This window comes from Sciurus vulgaris (assembly GCF_902686455.1).
Source record: "Sciurus vulgaris genome assembly, chromosome: 4".
NCBI lineage: Eukaryota > Metazoa > Chordata > Mammalia > Rodentia > Sciuridae > Sciurus > Sciurus vulgaris.
In genome coordinates, this window is record NC_136464.1 from 2050191 (window position 1) to 2062334 (window position 12144).

General features: G+C 46.4%; 1 protein-coding gene across 2 annotated transcripts in view; it reads left to right on the forward strand.

The window, feature by feature from the left end:
• The window catches only part of TCERG1L (transcription elongation regulator 1 like), a 190542-nt gene that overhangs the window by 6501 nt on the left and 171897 nt on the right, over positions 1 to 12144 (forward strand). The window lies entirely within an intron of this gene.

Sequence of the window (12144 nt, forward strand, 5' to 3'; positions counted from 1 at the left end):
CAGGAGCTGGGCTGTCCAGACTCCTATCTGGCTCAGCTCATGCTGCCATGGTATGGAGGACAAAACGGCCCGGGCTGCTTCAACAAGTTATTTCTCGTGGTTCTGGAGGCAGGAAGTCCACCAACAGGCTCCATGTGGTTGAGGCCGGATGAGGGCTGTCTTGCTTGGCCTACCCATGGCCATCTTCTCACTGTGTCCTCACTTGGCCGAAGGGACGGGGGTCTCTGGGGCTCCTTTGATAAAGACATGAGTCCCATCACGAGGGCCATGCTGCTAGACCTCCTCTCTTACGCCCTCCTCCTAATGCCATCTCCTTGGGGCTAGAGTTCACTATGTGGATCTGGGGGTCCCCAACATCAGTCCGTAGCAGCTCCGCCTTGAGCTCTTGGTAGATAACAGCACCTTGGTGCCTGCACATCCCTGAAGGTGTTTGGGGAAGGGGCACCCTGAGAAAGGCCTCCTGGGGTGAAGCTGCCTGAGGCAGGAAGGGGAGGAGGGATTCCAGCCGGGGTGCGGAGGCACTTGTCGTAATCCCAGCAACTTGGGAGGCTGAGGCAGGAGAATCTTGTGTTCAAAGCCAGCCTTAGCAACCTAGTGAGGCCCCAAGCAGCTCAGCGAGAACCTGTCTCTAAATAAAATATAAAAAGGGCTGGGGATGTGGCTCCGTGGTTGAGTGGGGAATTCCAAGACAAGGGAGTGAAATGGTCAAAGACACAAAGGCGTGAGAAAGGAGTGACCAGGCAGACACAGCAGTGGGCTGTGGCCGCTCGGGCTTGGACCCCCGCGTGGAGACCTGCTCTCCAGCTCTTCTTGGACTGTCAGGGGAGTTTAGCTTCACCTTTCTGCGGAGGACACCGCCCTCCCGGGAGAGTGTGGAGAAGTTCCACCTGTCTCTGACGGGTGAATCCAAACACACAAAAGCACAGTCATAGCTCTGTTAGAAACGAAGGTCTCCAGCGGCAATCGAATGGCTCACTGTATTCACGACTGAACGTGCTGAGTCAGAAATAATGCCCGCCTTGGCAGTAGCCCAGGACAGCCAGGCAGGAGGGAGGAAGCAGGTCTGTGCAGCGCCTTCTCCTGGAGAGCTCTGCTCCCACCAGCTTCTCCTTCAGTCTTCCCCTGCCCTGTGCTGGGAGGACAGAGGTGACTCAGGCGCAGCAGAGGCCAGGGTGGCCAGGGTGGCAGTGGTGCTCGCCAGGGGCTCTGCATTCTGCTCCTGGAAACAAGAACTTCAGAGCCCCTGAGCTCTTCAGAAATAAAGCTACTTAGTGAAGAGTGTGGAGCGGGGACGAGCCCATCCATGCCACTCTGCTCGGGAGGCAGAGGGTCTCGCTGGAAACTGGGGACTCCTGGAAAAGTTTCCTTCAGGACCCTGCACATCAGCTCAAGGTCACAGCCTCACCTGGTTCAAAGGTGGGTGCAGAGAGAGGCAGGGAGCAAAGGCGGCCGCTGAGGAGGGCAACTGAGAGGGTTCAGCCTGGCACAGGTGCATTTACTCCAAGAGGCAGAGGAAAGGCAGATTTTACACAGGACTGAGGAAACAGTTTGGATAAATCAGCTTTTATTTGACTTAACAGGCAAAAGCAAATGAATAAATGAAAGACCATTGAAAAGCAGTAAAAGAACTGATCAGTAAAAGTCAGTAATTCAAAGGGAGCTGCCAATCTGAAAAGATGATTTGAAGCAATGGGGAAAGAATGCAAGGAAACTTCTGGAAACTAGAATAGTCACAGAGAAGGACGGATTATGACGTTAGTGAGGGAAGACTGCACAGAAATGTTCAGGAGCCTAGAAAGCTGTGGTTGGGAAAGCGAGGTGACGGCAGGAGGAGAATGTCTCCAGGTCCCCCCGCGTGCCTCCTTCTGGAAAACGGAGCAGCAGCAGAAGTGCTGAAGGTGCCCAGGCACCTGGGGCCTGCTCGCCGCGGCCTGGAGGCACTCGGACGTGGGGTTGATGGCCGTGTGGCTTAGCTCATCCTACAGAACTGGGTGGGATCAGCCCCGTGGAGAAGTTCAGCCAGTCAGGACGAAGCAAGTTTGTCCATGAAGAAATTCATGCCCGCAGAATGTCTGTGTAATGCAGGAGCAGAAAGGAGACGGGGACTCCACTCTGAAGTCTCCGCCTCCGAACCCGTGTTGTCTAACCCTGGTGTGCCACCCCACCACCCGCTCAGCTAACGGTGTAAAACATAACTTCTGTCTTTGCCTTTTAAAAACACAGCTTAGCTGTTCGACTTACTCTCCTTTTATTTTTCGGCCCTTGTTATATCCTGTTTTTATGTTCTCTGGTTGTTTCTTTGTTTCATTCTGTTTCTACATTTTGGTGACATTTATATTTTATTTACTTTCGTTTATATTGCCATTTGGAATTTGTCCACACTGTTCATATTTTCTCAAGCAATTACCTATAAGATTTTATAAAAACTGATTTGAGCATATGGTTTCTCAATTTTCAGATCATGACAACACTCTTAGTTTGGAATTCTTTTACAAAACATGAGAAATTTGGAAAAATTTTGCATTGTAAAATTGTATTTCTTTCTCTTTAACTTGCTCAACTAAGAAATAAATCTAACACGAGAATTAAAAATGATGAAGTCCTATTTCAAGGCACCTGTAGTATCAGCAGTTTCTACTAATTAGTTAGAATATACGTAAACATTTGTTAATTTGATTAAAGAAATAAGTGAAAACCTCCAAGTGATTTCATTGGGAAAGAGGCTACTATAATAATTGTAATCCCAATATGTGAACTCCAGTTGCACTAAGGGAGGCAGGTGAAGCTGTAAACTCTTCCAAATCCCTGAGCTCTGTTGAAAGAAACAAGCAGCCAGATGCCCCAGTCTGGACTCCAGGCTGGTAATTAGGTCACCAGGACTGAACCTGGGCCAGAACCTCACTCCCTCACAGCCTAGCATCTACCAGACTGTGAGGAAGGGGCGTAGGTTCATGGTCCACGGGGTAGGGATAGTGACGCCTATGGCTGAGGCATGAATACTGAGATTGTCAGACACCCCTGGACTCCCCACAAGCAAGAGCCATTGTTAAAGGAATCTAAAGCCTGCAGGGCAGTGAATGTACCCATGGTAACAAAATCCAAATCTGGGACGACTCCTGGATTTACTAACACAACTTCATTTACTAACAGCCTGACAGAAGAAAGAGTGTGCCCATTCTCTGGAGGGAATCCTCTGACCATGTTTTCTCTTGTTCTGTTTGCAATGTCTAGCATTTGATAAAAAGTTACAAGACACACCAATCAAACAAGAAGTGATAAACCACTGTCAAGATACAAAATACTCAATAGAGCTAGAACCTAGTATGATACCGATGTTGGCATTATAAGACCAGGACTTTAAATTAACTCTGATTAGTGCATTTATTAGTGTAAGAGAATGGAGAAAATTTTGAACAAACAGCTGGAGAATTTTATCAGAGATATAGAAATATGCAAAGGTCAAATTGCAATATTAGAAAAATGGAGCATGCTTCCTCAGAGTTCTGAGCAAAGATCAAATGGTCCAACATACACATAACTGAAGTCCCAGGAGGACCAGGAGAAAAACATACAGACATAACGAAGATGTGAGGAGATGCAGACTAACAGTGATGCAAATGATCCATGTTGTCAAACTATAGACCCGAGCGGCTCAGTCAACCCACGATGGAAAAGAAGCAAAGACAGAGCAACACTAAACAAATCATATTCTAACCTGCAATTCAAAGATCAAAAGCAAATCTTGAAGGCAGACAAAGAGAAAGGACAATTAAATTTATAGGAACAAAGGTAGAACCACAGGAGTTTCATTGTCAGAACATGGACAAGCCAGGAGACAACGAAGTGACGTGTTTACCTACTAAAATAAGAAGCTTTCCACCCAGGACTCAGCCCAGGTAAAGAAACTGTCGATAGCAGCCACGCTGTAGGACCAGCCCAGGTGCCCATCAGCCAAGGATGAAGATAATGGGGTGTACATACACAATGGAGTTCTACTCAGCTACAAAGAAGAGGGAGGTTAAGGCATTTGCTGGAGAAAGGATGGAATTGGAGAACATTGTCTAAGTGAAGTGAGCCAGACTCAGAGAGTCATGGACTGAATGTTTTCTCTCATTGTGGAAGAGAGAGCAAAATAAGGGGACAAAGTGGGGATGGGGCATCATGAAAATGGAAGGGAGATGAGTGGAGGGGAGGAAGGGGATTGAGGGGGGGAGGAGAGATGGGAAAAGGGAGGAACTGCAGAATAAGATTGACCAAATCATGCTGCATGCATGTGTGAATGCGCCATGGTGAATTCTGCCTTTATGTCCTAAAAGTGTTATTTTATAAGTACAATAAATAGATGGGAGGTCAGTGGCGGAGAGGAGGAAGTCCTAGGGGTTGAACTGGAGCAAATTATATTCCATGCGTGTATGATGATGTCAGAGTGAGCCCCAATATTGTGCATAGCTATAATGCACAAATAAAGACATAAAAAACCAAGGTGAACTATTTTCCCCAAAAAACTAAAACTGAAGAGAATTTATTGCCTAGAGACTAGCAGTTCTAGAAATTATAGGAAGAAATAATATAGCAGAGAGAGATTTACCTTTATTCAAGACAATAGAGTGATAACGATGGCAAATATTTATTTTCCTTATTTGTGAGTTCTCTAAGAATAAGTGTATAAAGAACAAAGAATAGTGATATAGTATGTGTGTATATGTAAAATGAAAATGCACATCAACAATTTCACGAAGGATTGGAGGAACAGATTAGAAGTATAGAATTGTGTGACTCACACCATGGATGATGTGATATAGTGAGATTCAGTGGTCAATTTTGATAGATAAATGACATGCATTACATGTTTGCATGTATTTATAAATCATATATGCATATATATTTATGGAGACATCTTTATGCACAATATATATCACAATAAGGCATGCTATTAATTAATATTAATATTAATTAGAATGGAGCATAGAGCAGGCAGTTGGAATTGTAAAGCAATTATGATTGGTGAAACAAAGTGTGGAGCTAAACATGGAATCATGACAAGTACTCAGATCAGCCCCAAAGCAGGTAGGAAACAAGAGCAAAAGACCAAACACTGTAAAACTGTAAAATGCTAGATTTAAATTTAAGGTCCACACTCCCTGTTTGAGGCTCACGTTTTCAGGTGTTCTGTCCCAGATGTCATATCAACAAGAAACTCACTTTCACAGAGCAGATAAGGTAAAAGGGAGGACAGGACGTCCCACGCAAGCTCACCTGAAGAGAGCAGAGGGTCCCTGAGGCCACAGGGAGTTAGAATCCACCAGGAGAGGTGCCTGCAGGTGGGGAGGGACTCCGCACAGCACAGCGCCTGCCTGAGCGGCTGGTCCAGAGCTGCCACATGCAGGAAGCAGAGGCCGGCCCAGCAGCACTGGCAGCAGATGCACAGGTGGCTTGGAGGAGCTCCGGCTCACCTGCGTGCGGCGACTGCAGGGCTGCCCGGCGGGGCCCCTCTGCTTGGCCGCTGCAGACGGGGTGCTTGCGGCTCCCAGGGCTGCGGCCGTGCTCAGGCCAGCAGGTCTCACGCGATTGGAAGCATACACTATTTGCTTTCAGACCACCATAGGATTAAGTTAAAAATCAATAGCACAAAAAATTCCTAGGAAATCTTCAAATATCTGAAGTAGCCAATACTCTCAAGCCACAAATGGTTCAAAGACAGGGGAAATTAAAAAAGTGTTTTAAATTGAAGGAAAATGAAAACCAATATGAAGTATCTGGTGGGATATAGCTTAAGCAATGCCGAATGGAAATGTATAGTGTTAAGATGGTGATGTTAAAAGAGGATGTATGAAATTAGTTACCTAAGGTTCACCTTAGAAAACTAGTGAAGAGACATGCTTAAACCAGAGCAAGCCAAGGAAATTAAAACATGAACAGCAGAAATCAAAGAAAGTAAAAACAAAATATAAGGAGACTCGATGAACCCAGGAGCTGAGTGTTTAGTAGGATCAGTACAACTGACACAGGCCTGGCTACGCAGAGCAGGAAAGTAGACCACACAGATGACGTCAGGAGGGAAGCAGGCTCACGACTGGGCTTGATGAGAACGTGACAGGAAAGAATCTAACCTGCCTGGTGGTGAGTTCAACAACTTGATGGGATATATGAGGCCTGAGTAGATCCAGATCTACACAAAGCTGGGTTCGAGGGCCCAGCCTTCCATCAGGGAAACCCCAGCCAGACGGCCTCTCTGGGATGTTCCACCAGCATTTCAAGAAGGAATCATACCCACAACTAAATAAACTGGGCCAGGAAAGGGAAGAGGGTAGAAGATCCCCCCGCCATTTTTCTGAGATCAGTTCTCTCCTAAGATAAAAACCATGTGAATACGATGGGGGGCCACAGCTCCAGCGTGCTTCACCAACCAGCACAGTACTAACAAGCCGACCCAGCAATGTAGGAAAATGATGGTACTTCTGGACCCTGGGGATTTTCTTTTTCTGGAATGTAATGCTGATTCAATATTAGAAAGCCAACTGATCTTGTTTATCAAAAGAACAAAGCTAAAAAGAATAAAAAGAAAGTATCTATTTATCAAACTCAACATCCATTCAGACTAGCAAACAAACACCTGTGAGCCAACTAGGCATTAACAGAAACCTCTTTAGCTCACAGAGAGCAGCAGTGAATGCTGAATTCACCAGTGGAGGGGAATGTTCCCCCTGAGGTAGACACAAGACAAAGACTTGTGTGCTCAGCACTTCATGCTGGGTCGTTCAGAAGCCCTAGGCCTTGCAACAAGCAGAGAGAGAGAGAGAGAGAGAGAGAGAGAGAGAGAGAGAGAAAGGGGGGAGAGGGAGGGCGGGAGGAGAGGGCAGGTATACAGTTAGAAAGGAATGAACAAGACTGTCTATCTGCAGATGAAATGATTGACTATTTAAACCATCTCCAAAAGTCTGCCCAGAGTTACCAGCACTAGTACTATTGGGTAAGTTTTGCAGGTTGCAGAATGCAAGGTACAAAATTCAGGTGTATCTCTGTAGTACGAGTGATGAACAATTAGAAATCAAAATCAAACAACAGTTTGATTTAAATTGCATAAGTTGCAATATTTATAGGTCAGCCTAACAAAATGTGTTATCCTGAAAACTGCAAACCATTGATGAGAGAAATCGAAGAAGATGTTAATGCACAGAGAGAGATTCTCTATTCATGGCTGGATGACTCAATAATGTTAAGATGCCAGTTAGCTCCAATTGATCTGTGTGTTCAAGGGAACCCTAAAAAATAATCCAGTTTCAGGGAAATTGATAAGTTACTTCAACAATCGGTATGGAAAGCACAGGACGGAGGACAGTGATGACAGTTTTGAGGAAGAAAAGCGCTCGTGAGGACTCAGGTGTAGCTGATGTCCCCTCTTGATAAAGGATGGGGACTGAGGCTCTTGTGGAACTGGAATGAAGAACACAGGATAAAGCCCGAGAGAACGCTGGTGCAGATCATCAGAAGGCACACCATCTGGATGCTCAATCAATTTTTGAAAAAGGTGCAAAGAAAATTCAGTCAATAGAAGGTTTTCTTTTCAACAAATGGTTTTGGGACCATTGGGCATTCATCTTCAAAATAAACACACCTTGATCCATATCTCGTGCCATGTAAAAACTCAAAATAAAATATAGACTTAATTAGAAAACCAAGACTCTAAAACTTTTGGAAGAAGACATAGAAGAAAAATGTTGTGACTTTGGTTTGGGCAAAATTTCCTACATGGGGCACCAAAGACATGAACCATGACAGAAGTCACATCAATAAATTGAACTTCAGCAAAATTAAAAACTGTCCTTCTTTCAAAGCAACTTTAACAAAATAAAAAAGTGCATACTTGGAGGAAAGATTTGTAAAACATAAATCTGGTAAAGAACCAGCATTCAGATTATATAGAGAACCCTTACAAGTCAATAAAAAAACAAACAGCACAGCGAAAATAAATAAAATAGGCCAGACGCATCACCAGCTAAGAAGTATGGATCACAGACAAGCACATGAAAATGTGCTCAGCATCCCGTATCACTAGGAAATGCAAATCAAATCCATTCTGCCAGGCCCCACGCCCCATTGGAATGGCTGTAATTAAAAGAAGCCGCAGGGCCACACTGTGTTTGGGACACAGAGCGGCTGACATTTCCGTAAGGTGCTGGAGGGAGTGCAGTGCCCAGGTGTTTGGAGGTCAGCTTGCAGTTCCTCATAGACCTCCCTCAGCCAGCGTCTCACTCCTGTGCACCTACCCAAGAGCAATGAAAAGACTGGCCACACCCTTGTGGTATGGGTCTGAGTGCCCCAGAGGCCATTACGCTGAAGGCCTTGTCTAGGAGCTGTGCGCTGCAGGGAGGTGGCAGCCTGCAGGAGGCGGGCCTGCTGGCGGGGAGTCAGGCCCTGAGGGTGTGCCCGTGCCCGTGCCCTCGGAGGGATGTTGGAACCTCAGTCCTTCCTCTTTTCTCTGGCTCCTGGCCACAATCCTCTGTCACGTTAGTGTTGAAAGTCTTCATGATAAAATTTGAAAGAAGAGTGAAAAAAGAAAAAGCTAAAAGATGCGATCCTACCACAATGAAACACACCTCAGGAGGTCACAGGAGTCCCGGGGATCCTACGGCTCACCAGGTGCGCTGCCCCGAAGCCCCTGAGGGCCGTTAGGGAGCATCAGCAGCCCTGAAAATCCACTACCAAAATCCAAGGCAGCAGAAATCAGGGTCATAAAAACGAACGTCACAAAATCGCCCACCTTGAACTGCATGTTTTAGAAATTAATAAGTTGCCTCCAAGAAGGACTCAGGCAAAAATGAAGCCCGAGAGGAGGATGTCACCTGAATGCACAGCATGTCAGCTTTCAAGTAGAGACGCTGGAAAACCAGAGGAAGAGACCCAAAGTGCGAAGAAGCAAAGGATAGAGACGCTTCTGCAGCTCGCAAAGCAGAGAAGAGAAAGTGAGACTGTGCAGAATGGTTCCCCTGCCTGTGGACACAAAAACAGGTCACGTGTTGACTTGCGTCGTCTGTTTGCTGCAGGTGGCTTTCCACAACTGGAGGACCTGCTTCCTGGGACGTAGGAGCTATTCGGATGAGCCAAGCTGGGCAGCTGCATGAATCCTGCCTCTTCTAACCTGCCCCCCTGCCCAGCTACCTCAACCTTGTCCCTGCCCACGGTCCAGTCCTGGCCCCCGTGACTCCCAGGTGTTGCTAGTGAAATTGCCGGTACTCCAAGGAGCATCTCATGACTGAGGCTGTGCTTCAGGAAGTGGTGAGACTCTAATGTACGTTAGGAAGGTCGCCACCCATTTTATCAATAATTTTTCAAAAATGGAAAAAAATTGGCAGCAAATTACATGGACAAATCTAAGTCAGATTCTAAAAGCATTGAAGATGTCACAGCACAGCAATGACGGCTTGTCCCAGAGACTGTGTGGTGAGATAGGTGTTTGCAGTGACATCATGACCTGGTTTAATAAGAAAAGACAGGCTTGTGTCAATTAGGCTATGGACAGTGTGTCATTTGATGGAATGCAAGTCCAGCAGCCATTTACAAAAGCCAGAAAACGAGAGGCGAGGTGGACCCCGACAGAACAGCCACCTAAAAGCCTCATGTGATGACAACGCTTGGCATCAGAGGGCTCATCCGCGTCACTGCGCATCACGACTTTAACTGCTTTCTGCACGTTCTGGCTGGTGCAGCAAGAGTTGAAACAGGAATAAGAGATACCACCTATCCAGGTGCTGTGACCCAGGCCTGCACTCCAGCAGCTCAAGTGGCTGAGGCAGGAGGATCCAAGTTTAAGGCCAGCCTCAGCAACTTAGTGAGACCCTGTCTCAAAATAAAATATAAAACCAACTGGTGATGTGGCTCAGTAGTTAAGCTCCCTGGGTTCAATCCTTGGTACCCCCAACCCGCAACACAAAAAAAAAAAAAAAAAAAAAAAGAAAAGAAAAAGAAAGAAAAAAGAAAAAGAAAAGAAAGAAATACCACCTGAGGATGACATGCTTTTATATGTGAAACATCCATACTGTCAAAACTAATTGAAATTCAGCCAAGTGGGTTCATAAAATCCAGATGTACAAAGGACAGTTGTTTCCTACACATTAACGATTACTTAGACCTTGTAACGGAGGCCGCTCTCTGTTACGTAGCATGGAAAATGCACAGGATACTGGTGAACAGCCATCTGGGGCGGATGGGTCACGACCTTCACCTGTCAAGAGGACTCTGGGCATTGTGGGGAGATGACACTGTCAGGTGAGGACGCCTGCTGGGCTCCCTGGTGGGAAAGTCCACGTGAGAGGAAATCAGCGCTGCTCTGGTCACTCTGTGGCCACGAGGCAGTCTCTTCCCATCACTGTTTGGGATGTGAGGAAATGGTTGGGAGAAGTCATTGTGTGTATGCAGACACACCTATACATGTACACATGCGGGAGGCGTTTAATTGATTATTCTAAAGTTATAGCAGCTTATGCAGCCTGGTGCTGAAGTGCAAATCAACCCAGGTCAATGTGAGCAGTCTTAACAGAATCCTTCTCTAGGCGAATGATCTCACTGATAAGCGGATGATGACACATAATGGGGGGTGGGAGGGGGGCAAGACTGGAGGAAGGAGGGACTGTATAGAGGGAAAAGAGGGGTGGAAGGGTTGGGGGGAAGGAAAAAATAACAGAATGAATCAAACATCATTACCCTATGTAAATGTATGATTACACAAATGATATGCTGTTACTCCATGTACAAACAGAGAAACAAGTTGTACCCCATTTGTTTACAATAAAAATAAATTAAAAAAAAAAAAGAATCCTTCTCTAGGATGATTTGTTCTAATGCCATAATAAAAAGATGGAGATCAACAGGTGATCCAGAATGGTTATAAGTGGTCATTATGAAACACGCAGTTTGCTCACAAGTAATTCCAGGAACGCAGGTTTGAAGCACCAACTGCCTCTCCCTGTTGAAGGAGCAGGTGCTTCCGGGAGCTGCCCGGGGGCTGCCCGTGGTGCTCGAGAGCCCGTTCAGGAGTCGTGTGCCAGGGTCCTGCGGTGGGGCTTGCAGGCCTTTAAAAGAGTTCCTGCAATCTCACTACACATGATGATACAGTGCATCGTTGCTGTTTATAATGCCAGAAGGAAAAATAGACCCTCCCCTGTCTGTGGCTAGATAATCCGCTGAGAGGTTTACTGATACATGGGATGAAAATCGATGCTCTTCAGACACTAGGAAAACCACATTTAGGTTTTGGTCCTTTTGTTGTTGCGTCTGAGTAATGCAGGGCTGGGTGGGATCCAGGGCCTCAGGCATGCTAGGCCAGTGCTGTACCACAGAACTGCGTCCCCAGCTCTTAAGATCGATCACATGTAGGTTATTTAAATGCAAAGAAAATCCTCTTGTTGTGTTTGAGTGGTCAGTTTTAAAAAGTAGGTTTTAGACTGTGAGCAGCAGGATCTGAACTTTGAGGGCACTGTGCAGAGTGTGTGCACACGTGCATGATCCCACAGGGAATGCACACACACACAGACATGCACACACAGAACGTGCAAGACCCACAGCAGCAGGGCAGGGGAGGTCTGTCTGGAAGCCTGATCGGGGGCGCTTTGACTTCAGCTTTATAATATCTTTTATTTTCCATTTTTCATGAGCATGTATTACTTTTATAATCAGAAAAATACCACAAATACATGAAAATGCTTCCTTGTCTTCGTGGTATTGAGAAGAGACAGTCACCTGCCGCCTGAGCCTCACATCTGCCACATAGCAGAGTACACGGAGGGCAGCCTGCGCTCCGCAGGCCTGAGTTTTACAGCCCCTTCACAGCTTCTGTTTTTGAACTTGATTTACTGTTATCACGTAGTTTCAGGAAACAGAAAGAGCTTCTCTGAGTTCAGTACCCCTGACTTCAGACATCTCGTGTCACTTTTGGTGTTCTGGCAGAGCTTCCTAGGCCTGTCTTAACTAAATGCCACTAACCCTGTGTGTGGTCTAGTGGCAGACCTCTCGGCCCTGGAGCAGGACAGGTGAAACCGGGGCCCTCGGAGCTGCCAGGGGCCCACTCCGGCTCTCCTGGCTTCTGCAGGGGCCTACCCCGGCTTTCTTGGCTTCTGCAGGGGTCCACCCTGGCTCTCCTGGCTTCTG